Source organism: Neopsephotus bourkii, unplaced genomic scaffold (genome assembly GCF_033783945.1).
Source record: "Neopsephotus bourkii isolate Nb327-2 ecotype Australia unplaced genomic scaffold, CSIRO-AGI_Nbou_v1 NB_1358, whole genome shotgun sequence".
NCBI classification, from domain to species: Eukaryota; Metazoa; Chordata; class Aves; order Psittaciformes; family Psittacidae; genus Neopsephotus; species Neopsephotus bourkii.
This window is the reverse complement of record NW_026901837.1, coordinates 4747475-4771460: the sequence shown is the minus strand read 5'-3', so window position 1 is coordinate 4771460 and position 23986 is coordinate 4747475. Positions and strand designations below refer to the sequence as shown.

Here is a 23986-nt window from a genome sequence, read left to right as displayed (position 1 = left end):
TCAGCTGCAGGTTAAAAAATTATAGTGCATGAATTTTTTTTTCTCGGGTAAGATTAAAATGTGTAAATTCTGCTGCCTCTCCCACACACACACAGTGGAATGTCAATCAGAAGATGAAAATATTGTTAAAATGGGTATTTTCACTGTGCACTGAAATTGCAGAAGAGTGATTTATGTTTTATTTCATCCTTCCCCACACACAAAAAAAAAAAACAAGTTTCCATTATTTAAAATTCCTTTTAACTTTGTACACATAAAAAGCTCACTGTCCTTGTTTCTTGCATACCGATAGAGGCATATAATTCAACACACTCTTGACGTTTTTGAATGATGAAAGGCAACTGAGGTAGATGAAATGGGTCAGAGAGGGATCACAGTTATTTTGAGCAGTTCCTCCATGGCATTTGACTGAATAAGCATGGCTACCTTTAACAGTATATCCTTCTTTGCAATATTCTACCCAGAAAAGGAATCTCAGCTTTTAGCTGGTCCCTTAATACTCTATAATTGACCCGACCAGCACTTGGGTCAAAGAACAAAAATTAGGGCAAATGCAATATGAACAAAACCCTGTAATTTGTTTGGTTCATTTTTTATTTTTTTGCATGGTAACATTCAATAAGACTCTAGCCTGTCAGACCTTCCTTGTTTTTCAGACATTTGCCATCATCTATCCTTAATTATTGCTCTGAAGTGAAAAAAGAAGCCACAGTAGGAGCTGCGTGTCAAGGAAAACATCTCCCATTTCTTGGCAATGCTGGAGCATCCAGACTTTGCTATGGACTCAGTTGCTTCTATATTTGTCAGTAAAGAGAACAGCACTTTCTCCTTGGTAACGATTGTAGTGGGTTAGTGTGGCAAGGTTTTGGTAAGCCGGGGGGGGGGGGCGTTACAGGGGTGGCTTCTGTAAGAAGCTGACAGAAGCTTCCCCCGTGTCCAACAAGGCTAATGCCAGCTGGCTCCAACATGGACCCACTGCAGGCCAAGGCCTAGCCCATCAGAGATCGTATTAGAACCTTTAGGGCAATGTATTTAAGAAAGGGAAATCAGTGCTCCACAGCTGGAAGACAGGAGTGAGGTAACTGGCCAGTCATCTCCCCTTCCTTATTTTGACCCATGAGCATTTTATTATACTCTCTCTCCCCTGCCCAGCTGAGGTGTGGGAGTGATACAGTGCCTTGGTGGGCACCTTGTGTCCAGCCGAGGTGGACAATCAACTCCTAATTTAGCCCAAACGTTTTTTTGCTTCTAAGTCCTTCCCGGAGTTTTGTGGTAGTCTGTTGATTACTAAAGTCCAGTGGCATAAAGGTCCAAATTTCTGCAGCATCAACATAGCAATATGTCTTCAGGATGCTTGAATGTTTTTTGGTTGAATAGCAAGAAAACAGTTACAAGCTGCTTATGCTCTGGATTTGGCATCCCTTGGGAAAACAAACAAACAAACAAACAAACAAACATTTTATAAATGGATAAAAGAAATATTCACCCCAATGCTGCTAACATTTCTTCTTTTCCATGTATGTTGTCTTTACAACCTAATAAGAAATACTGCTCTCAGGCCATGTTTTGTCAACACCCATTCCTTTATAAATAAGATCATCACGACAATAAAGAATTTCATGTTGCTCACATGCAACACAGGGAGAGGTCCTCATAGAGTGAAAGGGGCTTATCTTCAACAAAGGAAATAGAGACATAAACATTTTTTTTTGCTGCCAGCACTTAATCAGATAGACTTTCTAGCAACAAGTTTTGAAAGAAAAACCACTATTCTAAAAGTTTGCCAAAAAGCAAGGGCAAGCACAGCAGCTAACTCAGCTCTCCACCCATGCCTCTGCACAAAGTTTCTACTGAACTTGAACATTATTAATCATTCATGTAATTGTTAGCTTCTGCATTGTGTGTTTGTATTTTTCCTATCAATATGTGCATAAAATTACCTTATTAATGCTCATATAGATGTTTATTATGGGAAGGGAGAGACTGTTTGCACTGTATTTCTAATTCAGCTAAACCGAATTCCAGACATTTTTCAACAAGGAAAAAAAGAAAAACCAAGAAAACAGCAAAAACAAAAACTAAAAAAAAAACCTACAAGCAGTTTAATCCTCAAAATTTTAGAAATGCTTTGAGTAAACATAATGTGCAATTTTGAGCATTAGAATCACACAGCTACCTAAGGGTTGTTTGATATCTTTGCAAACCATCATTTCTTTTGGCATGGAAATCAACAAATATATTTTGTCAACATTATAAACACTTATAAACATTTAACCAATTCTATTAAGGCTGAAATAGTATGAGTAGAAGAGAACATCTCTGGGAGCTTTAAGAGTTCTATATATTCTGCTTCTTTAAAAATAATAATTACATCATATTCTGTTTACTTAGATCCCTAATACTGAAAAACATTTTGGGGTTTATATAATATTAAAATTTTAAAACACTTGAGTAGCATAAGAACCCATACACAGATTTCAAGAGTGAAATGGAGAATTTATGTCTTTTCACAATTCTTGTCTGAAACTCAAATTTATAGGTAAACTCTTTGACTACAGGCTATACACAGATACTGCTATTTACTAACTGCTAGTTGCTTTCCATCTCAATCCTGCCAACAGATTGCAGTTCACATTGTGACATGAATTCAAAAGCCGTGTTCCACTGCCTGTAATGAAAAATGTATTAAAGTTTTAATAAAAGTTAAAAGTAATAATTTATAGAATCTCATAAGAAATATTTGTATCATGTCTGAAAGAAATAATTGCACTTCTGGTTTAATGGAACAGAACATTTTCCATTTTAATTTGTTCACTAAGAAGATATTCAACAAACTTAAATTATAAAAACGTTAATTTTAAACTAAATATAAAGTTAGTGTCCCCAGTGTCTGGAGCACATTTCAAGGCTGCAATGAGGCTAACTGAGTGAACAACCTAATTCTTTCTGATATATGCAATTTTATTATGGATTAAAGAAGCAATAAATATATCTTTCACATAAAACTGTTCTTTTCAGCTAGAGAAGAAAGTAATGAAGTTCAGTTTAACACTATTGAATAAACATTTATGCCCACGTAAGAGGACAGATGATGAAAAAGAAAAAGGAAATATTCCTTTCATTATTCCCCAAAACAGACATGATGATCACTTTAAAACTTTTCTGGATTTACCTGACATGCATCTGTTGTCTGGGAAAGCACATATATTGCAAGCATCATTAGCTCTCTTCACTGATTTCATAGAGCCTATTAGCATTAAGTTATTCTGTTGCTCCTCTAGTGCTATTTTGAGAGAAAAAGTACTTGCCTTTTTTATACATTTATACTGGAGTCTTTTTAAAACAAAAGCTGTTAAGGCTGTATAGAGTACTATGCATTAACACAACATTTCTGGGCAGCATTTGGAGATAGCTTAGTAAAAGTTTTAAACCTGACCTCCTGTCTTATCCCACTTTCTCCGGCAAATATTCAAGGAGAAACACAAAACCCAAAAACACAGCAGAGGAAATGGTGTGGAGAAGACTTTGTGAGTCTGCATGCTGGGATGGCAGTAGCTGGAGGTAAGGTCCCCTGCATGGGCCAGAGCAGAGTTGGAGCTGGAGACCTTGCCCAGCTCTGCTCTGAAACCACCACAGCACTCAGCTACAGCATTACATGACTTTGATTAGTTTTCCATAACTTCAGTGCTTTCAGTATATATATAGCCCAAATGCACAATCTGGGCTCTGTCTACCATCAAAAGCATGAGATAAGGACATGAGGGGGCAAATCATGATGTCAAGCAGATGCTTTAGGCTAGCTGAGCAACACTCGCACCCTGAAAACCCACAAGGGTGAAAAGACTTGTCTTGCACTGTTGAAGCTGCCAGTAGCATTTGACGGGGCTGCTCCTTGCTCTTTCTCTCAGCTGCCAGTTCCTACCTGACATAGCCAGTGGGGTAGCCAGGTAATGTACTTGTGAACAGTGTTAACCTAATTCTGTGTAAAGTAGTGCAGCATTTATCTGCTTCTCGTAGTTGCTGTCTGGTGGGTTTATTTGCTGCTTTCCAAACGAGTGTGATTGAAAAGAGATAAGGCAATGTCTTGGTATTTTATGATTTTGAAATGGATCACTACACCACTGGCAAAAATGATAACATTCTGGCACATCTAGTAATGTCAGCCCTGTTAGATCACCATGTGTGGCTACCCTGCAGTTCTCTCATCTAACTGAAGCTTCTTGCTCTGCCAAAACCAGGATGCTGAGGGAGAATCCCCTGTGGAGCCCCTCCTATTCTACTGACATCCCAGGAGCTGTTAACCAGCTCCCATCCCGACTTCAAAATATATGTGTATAAGTAGCCCAAATTCAAATACAGACAATAAGCAAGCAGCTCTTCGCTGTGTGTTAATCACCAGTATATATTCAAGGAAGCTGGCTGGTGCCCAGCTAGTTATCTGGAAAGATGTCCTCTCTGATGCTGTATCAAAACCTGCAGACTGGAGAGTGGATCCAGGCTGAGGTGCACACCTCAGCCACACACTGACCATATGCATGGGAATGACCCAAGCAGAGATCAATCCTCTTCCCTCTTGTGCTATCCCTGCTAAACTGCTTCTGTAGCAGGAACCTGGATACCTGGATCAGAAAGGCGCTATGGATATCTCAGCAATACACCCAGGTTAGAGCACCAGGACAGCAGGGTGAGCTGAAGCATGCTGTTGCTAGACAGTCTAGATTTAATCTGGCCACCTCTAGAGTACCAGAATATGACCATTAATCTCTCAGATGTGCTGTGTCCTCAAAATACAAGTGGGTAAGGTAGCAGCTTGGGCTCTGGGAACACTAATGGTAAAGCCAACCATCTGTCCTAGCTACCTTAAAGAAAATGTGATACATTTTCCAGCCCTTCAATTCCTTAGTTCAGGAACATGTGTCTTCTTGAACAGGCTACTCTTGTTCTTGTTTCACAACCTGTTCCTGGGTAACATTTTGAGTGGGAATCTATGAATCGCACACTGCAAAAAGTTGGTCCTGCCTTGTCCTACATTTATAAACTAATATATAGTTCTCAGGGCTAATGTTCATCCTGAGGAGAAGGAGACTGCAGATTTTTAAAGATAAAATACATTTTCAAGATGCTGATTTTTTTAACTGCTGTTTCCTATCTTTTCTACCTCCTGAGGTATCCTGGAGAGCTATATATAGTTATAGCAGATGATACATTTCATCAGGAGAGGTGACAGAAATAAAAACCACACCTAGACACTTCAGTGCTGCAGAAAAATGAAATCAAGCTCATTCCATAAATTTCCCTCCTAGAAGACACCTCTATTAAAACGTAGAATTGAGGCCATGACTTACCGAGGAAAAGGCAATGAAATGTGGAAGTTATCATAAATCGAGAGACATAAAAGTCTTGGAAATACATAGTAAAAACAAAGTTCAAACCTTATTAATAACTTTATCATGGTTGATGTACATTACAAAGTCTGATTTGCAAAATGTGTAGCTCCAAACCTATTTCTATGAAGCTCTTGGAGGCTGTCCTGGTAAATAAGATTTCCAGCTATTATGCAAAATGGCCTGCACAGTAACAAATACAATTTCACAAATATTTAGTCAAACCCTAGCATAGATCTAAAGGTACCACTAGTCACATGATCATATCCTCTGGCTGGATATATGGAAGTCAACCCATATTTGAAAGTAACTACTATTATTTTGATTAATGCAGAATACATCTTCCGTTTACTATGGTAGTGAACAATACATATATAACTGGTAAGTCAATGCTTCATAAAACATACATAATGATGGAAATACTTGTTATTTTATTGAAATTCTAAGACTTTACCACAAAGGGCAAAAAACAATATTTGTACCGCTTGTGTTCAAGCAATTCTATCATCACAATTACCTCTCTCCAAGTTGCCACTAAGGCTGGTTTCATGGGAACCGTCCTTGCAAGACCCATCCTTTCCTGGCAGCAAAGCACAGGGAAAGTCCAGGAGCTAAAAAAGCCGGTGGGGGGTCCCACCAGTTTTGCTATCGTGTCTATGTGCTCCCCCACTAATAATCTCATGTAGCAACTAAACAGATTAATACCAGGCACTATTACAATTCTGACAGCTAACCTTTGTTTTTATAATTACCTTCCATTTGCTTTTTGCATTATGTCTTCCGTTACACAATCTTACACGATTTCCCTGATAAAAACATGACAAGTCATTGTTCTGAATTAGCCATTGTGCTATAAATCACAAATGTTATCATTTGTGATATTTTGACTACCTAAGCCCTCCCTAAAAAACATTTAAGACTTCTCATCTCCTGGTGACACATGCTTGTGAAATGTCAGCACTTCCAGCATTTGATCACATTGTGAGAGGGGTTGTCTTGATAAGCACTGGAACTCATCAGTCACTGAGGGTGTCAGCTAACATCTCCCAGCATCATTATTTCTATTTCATGTGAAATTCCATGGTAACAAGTCTTTAAACAGTGGCAGCAGGGAGGTGGAATGATGCATTTTGTAATTTAAAAACTATGTAAAATGGGACAAGTTGTAGAGTATTCAAGGAAATATTCTCATCTCAGTGCACTGGGCTAGAGCAGCTCTTTTGTTATCTCAGGGGAACACAGAATGCACCAGGCTGAAAATTCAGCATTTGAATAATGCAGACATGCTCAGCCGAAAGCCAAAGGGCACCAGAAAGACTTGAAAGCAGAAGACACTGACTTCATTGCTTCTGGCACTTACAGTAGCCAGCATGTGCTGCCAGCAGGGCAAAGGCACAGGTCTACAGAGACCTCAAAGAGCAAGTGTGTGGCTGGTGGGCTGGGCTGTCAGGTTCCTCGTCTCCAGACTCATCCTGCTGCACTCCACTTCTGGAGGTGTTAAAATGAGGATGGGCTGCAAAGCCAAAGTAATTTTAGCTACATCCCACTGGCCAGCTTCAAGATAGTAAAATCTGAGCCCAGCATAAACCTACCACTTCTAAATTGTGAAAGTATTTGCTGTCAGCCTTCATGTTCAACAGCTTGCCAATCAAGGTGGTCAGAATAGTCATCATTCAAATTAGTGAGGGTGGAAATGTCATCAAAAGAGTTGTGCTTCTGATAAAAATGTCAAAACAGGAAAATGGCAGTTAATAGATATTGAAAATTTCTATGAAAAAACCACAGTTTCCAGCTCTAACTGGCAGTGATTGTATGCATGCAGCATAAGTTGTTGAATCACATCCAGCTGAAATAAACAGATAAATAGAAAAAAAATCTAATTAGCCCTAAGTGTATTCTACAGATGTCCATTTAGAATAATCATAGTGATGGGGTTATTAAACGATCTCTCATGAACTCCTTGATTCAAGATATATTGAATATATTGGCAAAGATTCTAAAAATATTGGATATATTAAATATATTGGCAAAGCAAACTGAAATGCACTTTTCTGAAGTGCCGTTTTCTCTATTTATTGTGAGTATTAAAGGAAACAATGCATGTGAAATCTTCACATAAGGAAAGGAAATGTTTAATTACATGATGTTTTAGTTTGGACATGCCTTACTGAGTCATTGTTTAAAGCACCATACAACTTACTCTTCATTATTATTCATGCATTGTTATCTCTTAGGGTTTATGAATATTTCAGCAATATTCTCTGAATGCCTATTATGAACGAAGGTGATTGTGGGAGAAACATCTGTTCAGTTTTGGATGCCCTTGCTCAGAAAAGCTATAGTAAAGATTGAAAAACTCCAGAGACACACAACTAAACCAGTGATTTAAGTTGCAATTACTTGGTCTAAATGAAAACCAGAAAGTAAAATCTGATCTGTAAATGGGTAATTAGGTGACACTCCTCCTCTGAGTGGACCCTCAAAACTTAGAACAAAACCAAGGGCAAAAGCAGTGTAAAAGCATGAATTAGAAAAGGTGCAGTGTTTGTAAATAGGTCAGTGTAAGAAGAAATGGCAAATAATAGTCAGTCAAACCTGCCACTTCAGGTCCCTTTTGGTGGAGAATTACCCCCTCCCTTCCTTTTATTAAACCTATTCATGTACTAGGCAGTAGGACCAAGCAAGACTTTCTTGGAAAGGTAACCTACACAGGCTAGCAGATCTACTCTTACAGCTTTACAGTTAATCAGTAGGGATAGGAGATTCACTTTTTCCTTTTTATTTTGCTTGTCTCCAAAGTGACTATTTGTCATAATAATTAATCAGTGCCCAGAGTCCAGAAGCAAACCCTTAGTAGACAAATAGCAACTAATAGCAGCATATTCCAGGAAAACCAGGTGAATTTCACATGTTCCTTGGCTCAGTCTAGAAGGAAAATCACAGCTTTCTGCAAAGCCTGCATTGGAAAACCAGGACTCTGAAGGAATTTATCTGGCCTGAAGGCCACAAAGCAGTAAACTCAAAGCAGAATGTATCAGGAGGGAAGAGATGCAGGGCAGGAAAGAAAAGGTAGCAGCTCAGCTAAGTGGGAGAAAACTTTGGATTTCCTACTGTTCGTTCCTCAGCTGCACTGCAAGGTTTCAGGCTTTCAAGAGTTCAGTTTCTCTCACTAAAAGATATGTTGTTTTGTGGCACAATCAGTCCAGGTCTTTTCTTCTGGTTACGCTGTTTCCAAATGAGCTTAAGAAAGCAGCCTATCCTATCTAAAAAGGAATTGCATGCTGTTTCAAAGCTTGCAGAAGTGGTGTCAGGGGCATTAAACTGTGTCAGACAAAGTCAGTGAAAACTAAGAACTCTATGTGGGATGCTCGTATGAGTTTACAGAGTTTTCTCACTGACATTTTGGTTTTTAAGCATGAGAACTTATGACTGTATGTTCTGGAAAATTCACAAGGGTGGTGACTATTGGTGATATGAAAACTGTTGAAAGTTAATAGTGTTATTTAATAGCTGCTTCTGAGACAAGCAGTAGAAAGATTACAGTCAAAATTTGCTCTTAGTTTCTAAAAAAAAAGATGAGGGTCTCTGAAGTGCTAATGTTATACATTATAAAACCCTAAGCTAACTCTATAAAGAGAACTTGAAACCAGCATTAGCTTCAGTGTTCTTGTTTACCAAATCAACTACTCTCAGTGATAAGATTCTTCACCAGTTCACAGATGTGTAAATGTCCCCACAGTGCTTTTGACATTTCCAGCCAATCAAGCCTCTTCTGGAGGAATGGCATTCAGAGAAAGAGAAAAATACAGTCTTTTTGTTTGTCAGTCTTCTGGCCTTTCTGAGGTGAAAGTCAGAGCCACTTTCTAAGTGGATGGTCATGACATGGGCATCTGTCCCCCGGGAACATTGTCTCAACGACACTTTAAGGAGCACAGGGTAAGCTTTTGCTGCACTCATCGCTTCCTGGAAGGATTCTTGACCTACTTCCCAATCAACACTCCCTGCAGAGACATGTTTGAAAACAGGCTTTTCTTCCTATTTAGTCATTCCTGAAAGAGATCGTACACTGTAAGAAGCAGATCCTAAATGAATCTTCTTGTCCTTTAATAGAAAGATCCTAAAGCAATACTCTTATAATAGAAAGAATCCAAATCTTTTTTTACACTTTCCGGTCCAAAATGATCCAGGCTAGAAGGTAAACAGTCCGTGCTGAATTAGACCACTGACAAAAATAATTGCTATTCCCATATGATTCCACATGAAAGTTCCTACATGTCAGTCATGTCTTCGCTTAAAAATATAGTGACTCTTTCAAAAGGATTAATAAGACACTTGCATCATTTCCATTAAAAGATTCTGTCAGCATCTCAGTTTAGTGAAAATTATTTTTTTTCCCAGATTATTATTCTCAGTAACACTTTTGGTAATGAGAATTTTTTTATATTTTAGAATTTTTTTGGGGGGGGGGTGGGGGTAGTTAGAACATTCACCACATTAAGAGAAGGAAAAGTCTGTCTCTTGGATGAAGAAAAAGAAAATCCAGTAAAACAAAGAGAACAAGATCTTTCCTTCCTTTGAATTCCAGGCGATAGAAGCATGATGTTACTTGATTGCCACTTGCTAAGGTACAAAATTGTTAATAAACAAAAGAATCAACCTTCTGTGCTACCTTTGTGTTTCTGCCATTTCATGATCCATTCAAAAAACTTGATTCTAAAAAGTGTAACACTTAGCATATTTGTTGAAGTCTTTTGGAAAGTAGCACTAAGGTAGCAACTTCAGAGGTTCAGCACAACCTCTGGAATTTGAATACTGAGACCATGTTGGACATTGGCTAACACTAGTTTTCCAAGTGCAACTTCAGATATTGATTTTATCTAATAATGTTCCTAACAGTTTTCAGTGATTAATCTGACCCTTTGGGTCTTCTCTAGGCTGAACAGTCCCAGTTCTCCCAGCCTCTTCTCATAGGAGAGACAATCCAGCCCTTTCATCTTCTTTACTGGCACTCCATTGGGCTCCCCCTAGTAGCTCCATAATTACATGTTTCAATCAGAAACAATGCTTTCCACTCAAAACTCTAATTTGAAGGCTTTCTTCCCTGTTTTACCAGTCCTTGTTATCAAAGCAGTCATGCAATAGTTTCCTACTGATTTATACTAAAGTCCTGTTTCCTCTCTTTCCCCTCCACACCCTCCTTTTTTCTACTATTTCAGATGACCTCTTGCACCAGAACAAATTGATGAAACACGTCAGGACCTGGTAAGGGAAATTTCATTTATTTCCATACCAGATATTATTTCAAATGTCACAAAGCACCAAGAATGAGCACTCTTAACATTTACCCCAGACAAAGCTATGAAGATAAATAGTAGAAAATTGATTTGACATGCAAATTGCCTATATTTTGAAGCAGCAAAGCTATTAAGAACATGAATCAAGGTGTGGAAGACAAAAATATGGGTCAAAACATGAGACAAAAACAAAAATAACCTGGGGCTGACTTCTGCCAAAAGCCGCGGTCTGTCAGGAGGTAGGCGGCTTTCAGTCTCCTGCCAGTGATTAAACTGCTTAAATCAGGGGCATTTTCCTTTGCTGATTCAGCAGTCTTGATCCACGGAGCAAAAGTGATGCTTCAGAATATGCTGCTTTGCAGAAGCCTCCTCCTTTCCTGTACACGGAGCCAGGAAGCAGTGGGGTGCCCTGCCCTGTAGTCTTACCTCCTCTGGACAATTACCGCTGGGAAGAGGAGCGTGCAGCAGAGGTAATCTATGTTATGCACTGCCATCTACTGTGTCTCTACTCAAACTACGACATGAAGTTCAAACCCAGAAAAAAATGGAACTTCAAACAAAATTCTCACTGCATGTCACTCTCGTCTGTGCTTCAAGAAGGCACTGCATAAACGTATGAGAACAAATCCAAACAAATGTCCAAATACAAATGGCATGGATGACTACTAAATGTCCCAAGTTTTGCAACATGAAGGAGGCTGCCCCTTGTTTTTCATTTTGAGAATAAGGATCTGTATTATCACATTAATGAGTGATAGCATATATAAATAAACTAGAACAATCTTCAGTGTTATACAATGTTGGTGAGAATAACTGGATGTCTTGTTCACCTTTATTCATACGAAAATTAATGTTAAGCCCCAAGAGTGAGTCTCAGAAAACTCATCAAATACATTTGCTTATACTCCAGCTCAGAATCTCCCAGAGCTATAGCTATACTCTATTTATAGATAACCAGCAAACTGATAATCTAAGGGAGACACTGGCCTTTTGGAGTGCTAAAAGCAGACCACAGAGTGTTACATGGCAATTGCAGAGTGAGAAAATACATAGACTCAGTGCGGTGCTGGACTTTGTGAAGGACACATGAGATTTTTCCACAAAACCTTGGAGATGCTAACAGTCTTCCACACTCCTGCCAGCTTCAGCAGGACAAGCTATGGCATTAAATTCTTTTTTCTATAAAAAAGGCATAATCCAGTGCTTTCCTTTGGAAAAAGCTGTAAGATTGTTCATTTAAGACACAGCTTGTTTTCCATCCAGGTGCTGAATCCTCTCCATGTGTACCATCATGGATCTATTCCATAACATGGTTTGTAGCTGCACTTTTTTTTTTTTTAACTTCTTTGTGGTATTTTTCTCTACCTGAACATTGTAATAATACACAAAGAAGAAGAATTCTTTGTATACTGGAAAACCAGAATTTCCATACCCACACTATCCACTCTGCCTGATTCTACTACTCCTCAATCTTTTTTTTACTTTAGGGCAGCAAAGGCTAAGTGGTGAAAGCTGTTTCAGCACACGTCCAATTAGATATGAATAACCACATCTTCAGTAACATATGAAGTCAGAAAGAATGATAATTTTAAGGCTATTTTACTTACATGCTTCTTTCTAATAGTTTTTCATTATGTCTTGGCACCTCACTGCCTGTAGTCTTCTCCAGTCTAAAGTTATTTGCCATTCTTACCAACATATAGCTTAGTAGTGGTGGGGTTTTTTTCTTCAGTGCAAATCCTATATCCATATGTAGTCAATCCTATGATGTTGTCTCTTCTTTTCAGATTGTGGAACATGAAATTCTCATACTTAACCTACAGAAATATGAACTACATGAAACTGCTACCCAAAGGTGTAAAATGAGCTAGCAAGCCATACCAGAGGAGTTATATGCAGCTATTGTCAAAATGGAGCTATGTATCAAAGTCTCATAAGATAACTAGAGTCCATTGCAACACAGTATTGTCATTATTGCTCTGAGTGATGGAACAGAGTGGGCTTATCACATTTGCAGACATGGTAAAGCATTGAAAGGTAGATATAGAATTCAAAATTATCATGAAAAATCAGAGGATCAGTCCAACAGAAATATGCTATTATTCAAAGCACAATTTGCTGTACTTAGGAAAGGACAGTCAGCTGCACAGGTGCTGGATAGCAGATGACTAATCAGCAATTCTGAAAAAAGAGAGCTGGCAGTCGCTACAGATCACAAGCCGAACATGAGTCAACAACATCATGCTACTGCAAAACAGAGAAGCATCATACGGAGGCGAATAAATAGAAACGTAGTCTGCAGCACTGGCAGGATCATCTCTCCATCCTACACCGCACTGCTCAAACTTCAGTCAGAGTACTGCACTGGGTGCTGCTCTTCAAAAAACAAATGCTACATTTGTGGTAAAATTCCCAAGGAGATTGATTATTGAGATCTGGAAAACAATCTAAAAGGGAGGAAATGGGGTTCTGTTCAGCCTCTAGCAAAAAGACTGGGAAGGAACATGAGAACAGTCTGCACACTTAGAAGATTGCTGTTCAGAAGGGACAAATTTGTACCCATGTTGGAGGAAACAGGAGGTAAGGGGATAAAACTTCAATGAGAAAAATTCATATTGTACACTTTAAAATTATTCCTGACAGTAAAAAAATTGAAATGCTGGATAATTCTGGAGCCTCCATCCTTGGAGATCTTCAAAAACACATTATGCAAATCTTGGTTAGAGAGATGGCAATGGTGTAGTGGATGATGTTTTATTAGGTCGACAGGATGGATGACACAACACTTTGAAGCTCCTTTGTCCCCTTCTGTGCAGTGGAAGCCCAAGAGAGAAAAATAATTTCAAAAAGATGGTTGAGAAGTAGTTAAAGGTAGCACTGTCTTCCTGACTATCCAGTAGCAGAAAGCAGAAAATGAGAAAAAGTAAATAATCACTCCCATCACAGCCCCATTCTTTCACATGTAATGGAGGAGCAAACACTACTGGTTTTAGAAAATTTAAAGAACAGTGAGCAAAATGGAGTGGGGATTTTTTTGTTAGGGTTGTTTTCTGGATATGGGGGTTTTGTGGGGCATTTTTCTGTGGTTTTCTGTTGGGGATTTTTTGTTTGGTTGGTTTGAATTCAGGAAGAGGCAAGCTGCCTCTGATGATTGGAGTATATGATGTACAAGGAGTCGCTGAGAGAACTGCTTAAGCCCAGAGAGAAGGAAAGCTGTCAATCGATGTAACTGCAGTCTTTCTACAGCTTAAATGGAGTTGTAGAGAAGATGGAGCTGGATGATTTAGAGGTGCTCAGCAAAAGCAAAGAGCACAGGCTGCAAAAAGGGAAAGCTCTCAGTGATAGTGGTTAAGCACTGAGACAGGTGCTCAGGGAAACTGAGAAATCTCCAGCCCTGAAGATTTTCAACACTTGACCTGATGAGACAATGAGTCAGCAGGCAATCCAAGCAACTTTAAAATCCTGCAGGATGCGGGGAGGAATGGCTCCTTCTTTGAGTTTCGGGGTTGAGAATGTTTGACTTTGGGGTGTTGGGTTTTTTTGCAATAATGTTTTGCTGTTTGGTTTTTGTTTGCTAGAGAAAGCTCTGGTGGCAAGAGCAACTCCCTTGTAATACAGCAGTGCTTGCAACAGAGATTTATACCAAATTACACACAGTGAAATCTATGCAAACATTACTGCAACCACACCCCAGCCAGGGGCTTTACTGAAACTAGGCTGCAATGTTCGTGAAGTACTCCTTTATTTCTACCCCAGGTAGTAACCAAACCTAGCAGTAACAGCACCTCTGCCTTGATCTGTAGGACTCAGCACTAGAAAGAATACATCCACACCAGATTTTTCATTCCCTTCAAGCTTTTTTTTTTCTTTTCCATGGGAAAAACTTTTGCCTTATTTACTGCTGATCACAACCTTTATCTTTAAAGAAATCTGTTTCTTGTATTAGGGTATTTAACGCCATTGTGTGCGCTGCATTCCTTGTTGTTAAAAGTTTTTTCTAAGGACGAAACAGCTGGCATTCATTTATTTTATTTTTTTTTTAAGAGCATTGCAAAAATATTTTTTAGGGGCTGGGAAAAGAACATATGTGAAGAATTAACTGAACTTAAGAAAAATATCCAAAAGCCATGGTTATCCAGTCCTGGCATCATGCCAGCCTTGACACTATCTCTAACTCATTGGCTGTTTGCAGGGATATTTCTGATTTCATTTCCTTACATCCATTGCAAAATCCCTTTTTATAAGGTGTAAGGTTCTATACTACAGATCTGGGAGCTATATTAAAGGACCTTGTTATAGGACAGAACCAATAAGATAGCTAGAAAGCTGGAGTGGAAGCTAAGCATTTACAAGGAATCCAAAGGGATTCCACAGAGATTGTATTTCAGTGGTTTAATGTATTGTGTATGTTTAAAAAAAAATAATAATCTGGTAAAAAAATCCAAGAAGAGTAGGAAATACCAAATACTGTACCAGAAAGCTAAAATAAATTAAAAAAGGGGGGGGGGGATAAATTATACAGAGGGAAATTCCTCTGTATAAGCTTCCCTCATAGCTGTTACAACACCAAATACCATCTTGCAAGCACTTGTTTGTGCCCAGATTCATCTCTCTTAGCTGAGAGACCTATAGTACATAGTCACCACAGACTTGATTTCTATGAATTGAAACAGAAAGGCAACCTCACTGGGCAACTTATTTCAAGTGGGGTGAAGATGCACATTGTCCCAGATCACATACAGAAAGATCCGAGAGACACAAAGCTCCTGCTCTAATTGTTGAGTTAGATGCCTACAGGTGGTGAGAATAAATGCAGCTAACAGACCTACCTACAGTATATGGAACAGCCTTTAAAGAGGGAGGAAGTTCAGGTCTCAGTAAAGGCAGCCTCTTGGATAAGGCAAGCTCACAAACAGGTTTTAATTCAACCTGAGGGAAACAATTTCAATCTTTAAGACAGTGTAAACTAGTGACAGAGAAAACAAGACACTGGGCATTGTTACACTGCTATGCATTCAAAAGAAAGTGCACAGCAAAATATTTCTCTTTGGACTCTCACCATCCTTCTCCAGCTACCCAATTGTTTCATAGCTGAGGAAGAAAACCACCTTTTCTACAAAAAACCTCTCCTCGTATTGCTTTCGCACTCTAACTGGGTCTGCTTAAGCCTGTTAGTGAGGAATGATACCCTACAGGGCAGTTCCCAGCAATACTGGTCTTTTTCCCACACATCAGAGCCAGCTGCTCTCCTGCATCCTTACCATGCCAGGGAATGCTATTGTGTGGGGATGTGGCTCTGAACTGGGACAGAATGCAAGAACTACATCTCAAAGTTTTGTCACTGGCCTCATTTTAAACATCCCCAGCATGGACAGAGTAGCCTGGCTTTTTACCTCACAGAGGTAGAAGAGTTGCTACCAATTCACATAATACTCATTTGGTTATTTTAAACTAACAAAACAAACTGACTAGCCTGCTTAGCACTGTTCATGTCTCTTTATGCTGTAATATCAGTGATGTATACCACAAAGCAATTGGAATTACAGAGACATGATCAGAGAAAATGGAAGGTAAATATCAAAGCATGTGTTTTAAAAAATCCACTTGACATATTTACAAATAGACTTTCAAAACTATAACATTGGTGGTATCATGATTGTTGATTATTATTAGCCAGCATATGTTTATAATGAGCAAAATCATAACAAAATAAGGCAGTTTCTAGAAGGAAAAATAAAATGTGACTGCAAAATAGATCAGAACAGGCTGAGCCTGTTTTCAGAGAACAGTTTCAAAGAGGGAGGGCATTGACTTGCAATTGATTTTCCTTGTACATGGTCTTAGCTGTTGGGAAACAGTTCTTTGATGTAGCTGTATCTACAACAGAAGAAAACAAAGTTAAGCCAGAGATAAAGCACACAGCTGGACAGACATCACTCTTGCTCAAGTCAAGGCACCAAGCCTGTGGGTCCGGGCCAACAAGAGACAAGGCCAGATATAGGCACAGCCATAATGAAGTTCAGGAAAGCACCACCTTAAACACAGCTCCCAAGGCAAGGTGGGGAATCTGCCAACAAGATTTGTCTTGGATGAAGCTGGACCACATCTCCTGCAGCTGCCAGGTAGGATGCACACTGTGCAAGCCCACTGTGACTGCTGACACCTCTGCTATCATGGTACACAGGGACAGATTGTATGGATGAGCACAGCACATTGTAGGGGTTGAAGCAGCATCTTAAATTACAACATAAAGGCTTCCCAGATCTTCTCAGCACAAATTTATTTTGGATATGTCTGAGCTAACATTACTGATTTTCCCTAGTTTCTTGTGCTTCAGCAAGAAATTGAAGTATTCTAAGATACTGCAAGGAAGACTGCTCTAATGCTTTGACAGTTGTGAAATGTATCACACTTTTTTCACAAATGATTTGTCATGGCCTTCACTCGGAAGATTTTCCACCTAAATTTCGCAAACTCATGGGTCTTTGATAAATATCAGACCACATAAGAGCTTATCTCTAAGGAGCACACATGCCCTTTGATATCAGTCAGTTTATTACCTGATGCAGGATTTACTGAGTGCTTCCACAAGGGTTCTCCACTCCTCCTTACCCTCAATGCATTTATATACTTTTTAATATACACAAGCTGGGACATACTGCATAGGAAATATTTGGCTGCTCCATCTCAGGGAAAAATTTGCACTCTTCCATTAATCCTTCTCCCAACCCTTCAGCTCCATCAAAAGTACACAGACTTTCATAATGTCTGCTGCCCACCAGGAATCAAGTAGTTGCCTCCTTTCACAAGTAAACAACAGTCAACTTTAATCAGCCTTTAATCTGTCAGTAGCCTTTCAATAAGTAAACTATCCATTTTGTACTTCACTAATAGTGGTTTCAGCAGAACAGACCAGGATCTTCTAGTTCTGTGAACAGAAAGGGATTTTGTTGGGTTTTTTTGTTTTGGTTTGGGGTTTTTTAAGGCCACAAAAAAAGTAAAAAGCACAAGTTTGTGTATGTACATGTGAGAGTGTGAATGAGTTCCACTAGAGTTAATCAGCTGGAAGAGAGGCATTAATCTCCATTGCATGACATCATTCAGTAGGTATTGGAAAGCACCACTTGTATTTTTTCTTAACCTTTCATTACATGTCTTTAGGATGCACTGGACTTTACACTTTCAGAAAACCTTAAGACTCAGGAGCAGAGCAAGAAAATGGAAAAGCTTTCCAAAATAAGTTTAAAAAGAAAAAACAAACAGAAAGATTACCTTATTCTCATGGCTGTTCCGTTCATGCATCTACTTGGCTTATGGGAGCCTCAACAGTGCAGGAAAAAAGCCCTTATAAGCAATCTTAGCTGCTTTGAAAGAAAAGATACAATGTTAGATAAATTAAAACTCTTAGTTAAAACATTAGGTGCAATTTTTCATCTGGCCTTCCATCCATCTCAGTTTTTGTACATGTATACCCTAAAAAAGAACCTAATCTAATTGAACAGACTCATTGTAATCAGTGCAAAGCTCTCCTGATTGTCACAAGTATGTGTAATACAGAACTAGAAAGACCAGAAAGTGACTGAAAAGATTATAAAAAGCAAAACTGCTGAAAGTTCATGAAAAAAAAATAAAAATCAGTGTGTCTCATCTTCCTTTTGATGTTCCACAGTTTCCATGAAGGCAAAATGGAGACTTACACGTATGTAAGTACTGCTCTGAATGACTTTTGAAAATACACAAACGGCTCCCCATGTTTTTAGCTTGGTTTTGTCAGAGCCACTGTTGAGTCTTTACTGAATGCCACTCCTACTTTTGTCTTGAAGAAAGTGCCATACAAACCCAGTGATCCCATCTGTCTCTGTGTTTGTCTGCATACTGTACTAGCAGACTGGGTCAACTGCAACAACCTCCATGTTACTCTTTAAGATACTGAAGATACCACTTTGGTGCCTGTGCATGATAAACTATAGCCTTGGGCTCAACAGAGGAGAAAAATCTGTTAAAAGACAACCAGCATATTTGATACAGCTACAGCAGCAAGATGCAGACAGACTCAAAAAGTCATTTGCTCCCCTAGCTCTGGAAACACAGAGCACCAAGATCTTCATCCAGGATGGTCATTAAGACTCATACCCTGAAAGAAAGCTCCAGAGAGGAGCTCACCTGAACAAATTTACATGCTGGCTTTAGGATGATATGAGTCACTGCAGTTCAGTAAGCTCCATGCCACCCACTCCAGACACCTGGAAACTTGTACTCTTTTTCTTGCTATACCCTGTGAGTTGGTAGAGGATCCCAGCAATCCTTGAACCACTCCAGTCAGGACATCACTGTCTGATATACAAACAGTATTTTGCACATCACAGACACCCTCCCCTGGTTTTCTTATTGCCAGACTCAAGCTAAGCTTCACAAAGTAATGCTAGGAGTGAGATCATCTTCATCCATATCACCCCTGGCTATGAAAGGCATTCGCCTCCCCTCTCCCTGGCAGTGAAATCCCTCAAAACAATGGCCAACTCACAGCAAACCCAATAGGCAGTCCATTAAGTAGCAGGAATCATCAAAATCTCATATTTCCAGAGCTCATTTCTCCATACAGCTCCCCGCAGGGTCCGATTCAAAGGCCCATTCTGTTGTCATCCCTGCAGGCAGCTTTGACAGCCCATGTAAGTGCAGCTTCCCTGCCAGGCCCTGAAGCCATAAGTCCTCAGGGAAATGAAGGATGGCAGTGCTGATAGGCACAGGCTGCATGGGAAGGGATTGCTTCCAGACACATGTCCTCAAGCATTGGTGCCCTTGCATCAGCACATGCCCATTGTCAGAATTCCCCTGTAATTTTTCTCAGAATGCTCACACCTTCACTCCCAAGAACAGGAAATCCTCAGTGCTTGGAATCAGAAGTTAAAGTTGCAGACTGCTTCCTAGCTGTTGGTTAATGCTGTCCCCAGCATAACCACTTCCCTTCCACGGGCCTCCTGCCCTGCCACCAGGTCAGCAGACACCACCTGCCCCTTCTCTTTCAAAGAGGCAGGATCAGACCAGCTTAGACCCTGTCAGCACCTATCTCTGGCAGCACAGCCCCAGCCTCCTCCCTCGTGCAGATGGCACAATGACACTCTCAAGGCACATACACCCCGCTAGTACCAAGGTCTATCCGTATATCTTGCTTTATACCTTGCTATACCACATGACTATCTGCTAGTGCTTTCCATCCATTTTCAGGCATCATTTCACATTAATTACTATTCCCTATTTCATTAAGAGCAGTAAAACCCTTTGATAAAGTCACTACACACAGTGTCTGTTTTGGCAAAATCCTGAAGAAACAAAAGATCTTAAATGTTTGCAAGCATCAGAAACTCATGTCAGGGCAAAATAATAATTCCTCACCTCCCAGTGACTGTCTTTCCCTTTTTCTGGTGTCTGTTGCTGTTACAGCAGACTAGTATGGTATTACACCTCAAGGCAATGCCGCTCAAAGACCAGCTTATCCCCAGTTGCAATAAAAGGTGATAACCCTGGCTGCAAACTGCAGAAGTTGAGCAGCTGGCATGTAGCAGGATAGCTCCCTATCCTATTAGGGAGTCAGCAGCTTCCAGCAGAGAGGCAGGGAGATAGTCGGGGACCATAGCATTTTTAACTGTCACAGCCAGATTTAGCACAGCTGCACTGGAAGCCAACAATGTAGAAAACTGCAATGTCAATTTAGAAGATACTCAGGAACCACACATGCTGCTGCAACTGCTTTTAGTCCTCCTTCTGAAAAAAAAACCACAACTAATCCAAAACTCCCCTCTAGCTCACAACTCCCCTCTAGCAAGCTAATTAAACAGGTTTTTAATACTTTTCAGGATCTAGGGCACAATTCACTGTGAGGCATCATTTAAGTTCACTGATGGTACTTCTGTGTAGATGAGCATCTCACAAAACTCCAGTTTGCAGCAGTGGGTCAGCTGAGAGATACAGACCTACAGCCAGTCATATTCTAATTTTGCGTTATGGGAGAGGGTGAGAAAGCTCTGACCTTTGCTACTACTACATCTAAGAAAAAATGCAAGCTGATAAAAAGCCGAAGGAAGCACAGATGGCTTTTGTTTAATATGATGCCATACTGCAATTTAAAAAGGTCTTGTGCTGTGCTGTGTGACTTCTTCGTTTGGAAATGAAAACTTCTGGATTCCTCTAATTTCCTCTCCCCTAAGCTAATGGCAGCAAACATTTGAAAGAAATTGCTCCCATTAAGCTTCACTCACTATTAAATTACAGACAATTTGCAATGCAGGTCAGAGCCCTGGAAGGCTGTTTTCATGTAGACGTCAGATCTGGCACCCTACTGAGGCTAATGAATCAATCAAATTGTGTGAAATTTATTTTTATTAATTTATTTATCCTTAATTTTTTTCTGGGGAAAAAAGGCTAAGTCCCTGCAGACTCTTTTCAAGGGGGACTAAATCCTTGCTAAAAGCATTCTGAGCTCTGGGAAAAAGACAGAATAACAAACTTTCTAACAGGCATTTCAGACTGGTGGCAACACAAGAGTATTTGCTGTGTTTGGAGATCTTTGCTCCTGTGATCTCTGCAAAGTACACACATTATTTCTCCTGATCTTAGGCAAGATCCACAAACCAGATTAAAATCCCAATGATGTTTTCATTGTCCATATCCAAGAACTCATAGCTACACTTACCTAGGGCCTAACCATCAAGTGGGATTCTTCATCAGGAACTTCAGTGATAGGACAAGGGGTAATGGGTTAAACTTAAATAGGGAAGGTTTAGGTTAGATATACGGAAGAAATTCCTTCCTGTTAGGGTGGTGAGGCACTGGAATAGGCTGCCCAGGGAGGTTGTGAATGCTCCATCCCTGGCAGTGTTCAAGGCCAGGTTGGACAGAGCCTTGGGTGACATGGTTTAGTGTGAGGTGTCCCTGCCCATGGCAGGGGGGTTGGAACTAGATGATCTTAAGGTCCTTTCCGACCCTAACTATTCTATGATCTTTAGGTCCTTTCCAACCCTAGCTATTCTATCATTCTGTGATTCTATTATATTGAAACTGCCTTCTCAATACCTTCCCTGCTCAACAGTCTCCCTGAAGTTTTGTTCATGGAGGATATACACTTGAACATAGATGCTGCTGGTGTATTTTGTACCTGAACTGCAGAAGGGTTTTCAGTGTTCATGGCCCCTTCTATTCCCCAGGGTCCAATCTGCAAGGCATTTTCAGAGTATAACCAACTGTTTGGGACATACCCACAACATGCAGCAGGCAATGTTGACCTTTCCTTCCACAAAGCAGTCCTGTCAATGAAGTAGACACTCTAATTCCTCCTTTCTGTAGGGTTTTTAATAAAAAAATCTGCTTCCTATGTTATTCTTCCAATCTACTAGTTGTTCACAGTGCTTCTCAGTTTTGGTTATCGAATATCCTCTGGGCCAGAAGCATGGAAATCTAGAGCTCAATGGGAAATATATTTATCAGAGTCTTGGTTTACATTTGATTCAGCAATGAACATTTTGTAAAAATGAGCATCCTCAGATGAAGACAGTGAAGTAGGTCACCTTGGGATATGCACCCAAACCCTTCTTAAGAAAGGTCTTATGTGAAGTAATAAATCCTGTTCCAAATCAGGCAGAGAAGGAATTCATGCAGTATCATAGGTAGGTTAAAGTCCATTCATCTAGTCCACAGGTAAAGGAGGAAGATTTTCTTAAAAGATCAAACAGTTCTGTAGGAAACTATGAAAGTGTACCAAGAAGACATGCAAAGCTATGCTTCAGTGATTTGAAGAGTAAAATCCATCTCATATATCCTTTCAAACCAGGAGCAAAACTCAAGTAGTAATAGAATTGGAGATGACTTTAAAAATTACATTGGAAATTTCATTGTTGAGGCTTGAGAGGTTTGTACTTGTAACACTAATCATGATTCTGGAGCGTTACATTCAGGACTGCAGATCTTCAGTCTGAGCACTGAGACTCAGGGCTGATCTGAGATCAGCCAGACATTAAATCAGGGGAGACAAGTTAGACCTCTTGCAAAATAATTCAGAGGAGACTGGTCTTAGTTTATATGTTGCTACTGTTCCCACACACTCTGTTTTGTAAGATTACAGCCATATTAGCTTGGACTGGGATAGCTCAGAGGTTCATCCAAACTCACTGCCAGCTAGTCACCTGCTGGGTTAACACTGACATTGGCTGTCCAGATTTGCTGATAGCTCCAGCATTGAGATATTCACTGAGTCAGCAACACTGACTTTAAATTAAGAGGCCACTTTCTAACAAATTTGATTAAGACTCTGAAATCTCTCTGAAGGGCAACAATTGCATTTGTGAATTTATGTGAGATTTGCAGGAAAAATTAGATGCTGGTATATTCAGACATTTATAAAAGGTCATTAGGAACTTTGATTAGTGAGGAAGTAATTTGAATGCACAAGTTTGAGGGCATTTCAGATGCAAATAAAGAAGGAAGATTCAATATCAGATTCAAATCAAATGAGACCATTTTGCACTGTGTGAGTGACATTTGGCAGCATTCCTAAAGCACTGCTGTGGGCAGTTCACCTGAGTGACCATAAACCATAATTCACTGAAATAAGCTCTATGCTGCAAAAAAATAAAGAGTTTTCACCCAGAGATGTCAATCATTTGAGAGGCTACTTACAATGACAAAAAGATGGCCCAGCACTTTCAGAAAATATTTGCTGATTTAAGGCAGAGAAAGGAAGGGTTACAGTGGATTAAATGATAAATCAGAACAACCTGGATGAGCTGGTCCACCACTAAATGAAAGAGAAACCTGGTAGCAGATGGCTTTGGGATGGGCAATTCATTTAGTCCAATTTTTTTCTTTTTTTCTTCAGTCTTTCTGCTTCCATCTTCATTAAGAAAGTAACCTGGACTCAGATGGCTGATGCAATTAACATCAGTGATAAAGTAGTAATGGCACAGGCTAGAACAAAGAGTCAGAGATTACTTACCTATGTTACACAAACACCTGATCCCACTCCCACCATCTCTGGCATACTTAGGGACCTGAATGAAGTAATCTTTTAGACCTTTCAAAATTCATGGATAAAAAGAGAGGCTCCAGGACAATGCAACAGGCCACCTATAGTGGACATCTTTCAGAATGGGGGAATGACACCCAGAAATAATGTAATTGTAGATGACTGACTTAAAGGGTAAGTTCTGAAAAATGGAAAAGACCTTTTTGAGGCAATAGGGGGATAACTATCAAGCTGATACAAATTTTTCAAGGCAAAATTGTGAAAAGCAACAGAAAATGAATTCTCAGTATGAA

At 39.7% G+C, this 23986-nt stretch overlaps 1 long non-coding RNA gene across 1 annotated transcript in view; it reads right to left on the bottom strand.

The window, feature by feature from the left end:
• Nucleotides 1–11099, bottom strand: part of LOC133219508 (uncharacterized) — a 63341-nt gene extending 52242 nt beyond the window's left edge. The window contains exons 1-2 of the long non-coding RNA XR_009727464.1: nucleotides 10878–11099; nucleotides 2584–2668 (exon numbers count right to left, since the gene is read on the bottom strand). This is a non-coding gene — a long non-coding RNA (uncharacterized LOC133219508). The remainder of the gene's footprint in view (nucleotides 1–2583; nucleotides 2669–10877) is intronic.
• Nucleotides 11100–23986: the final 12887 nt, after the last annotated feature.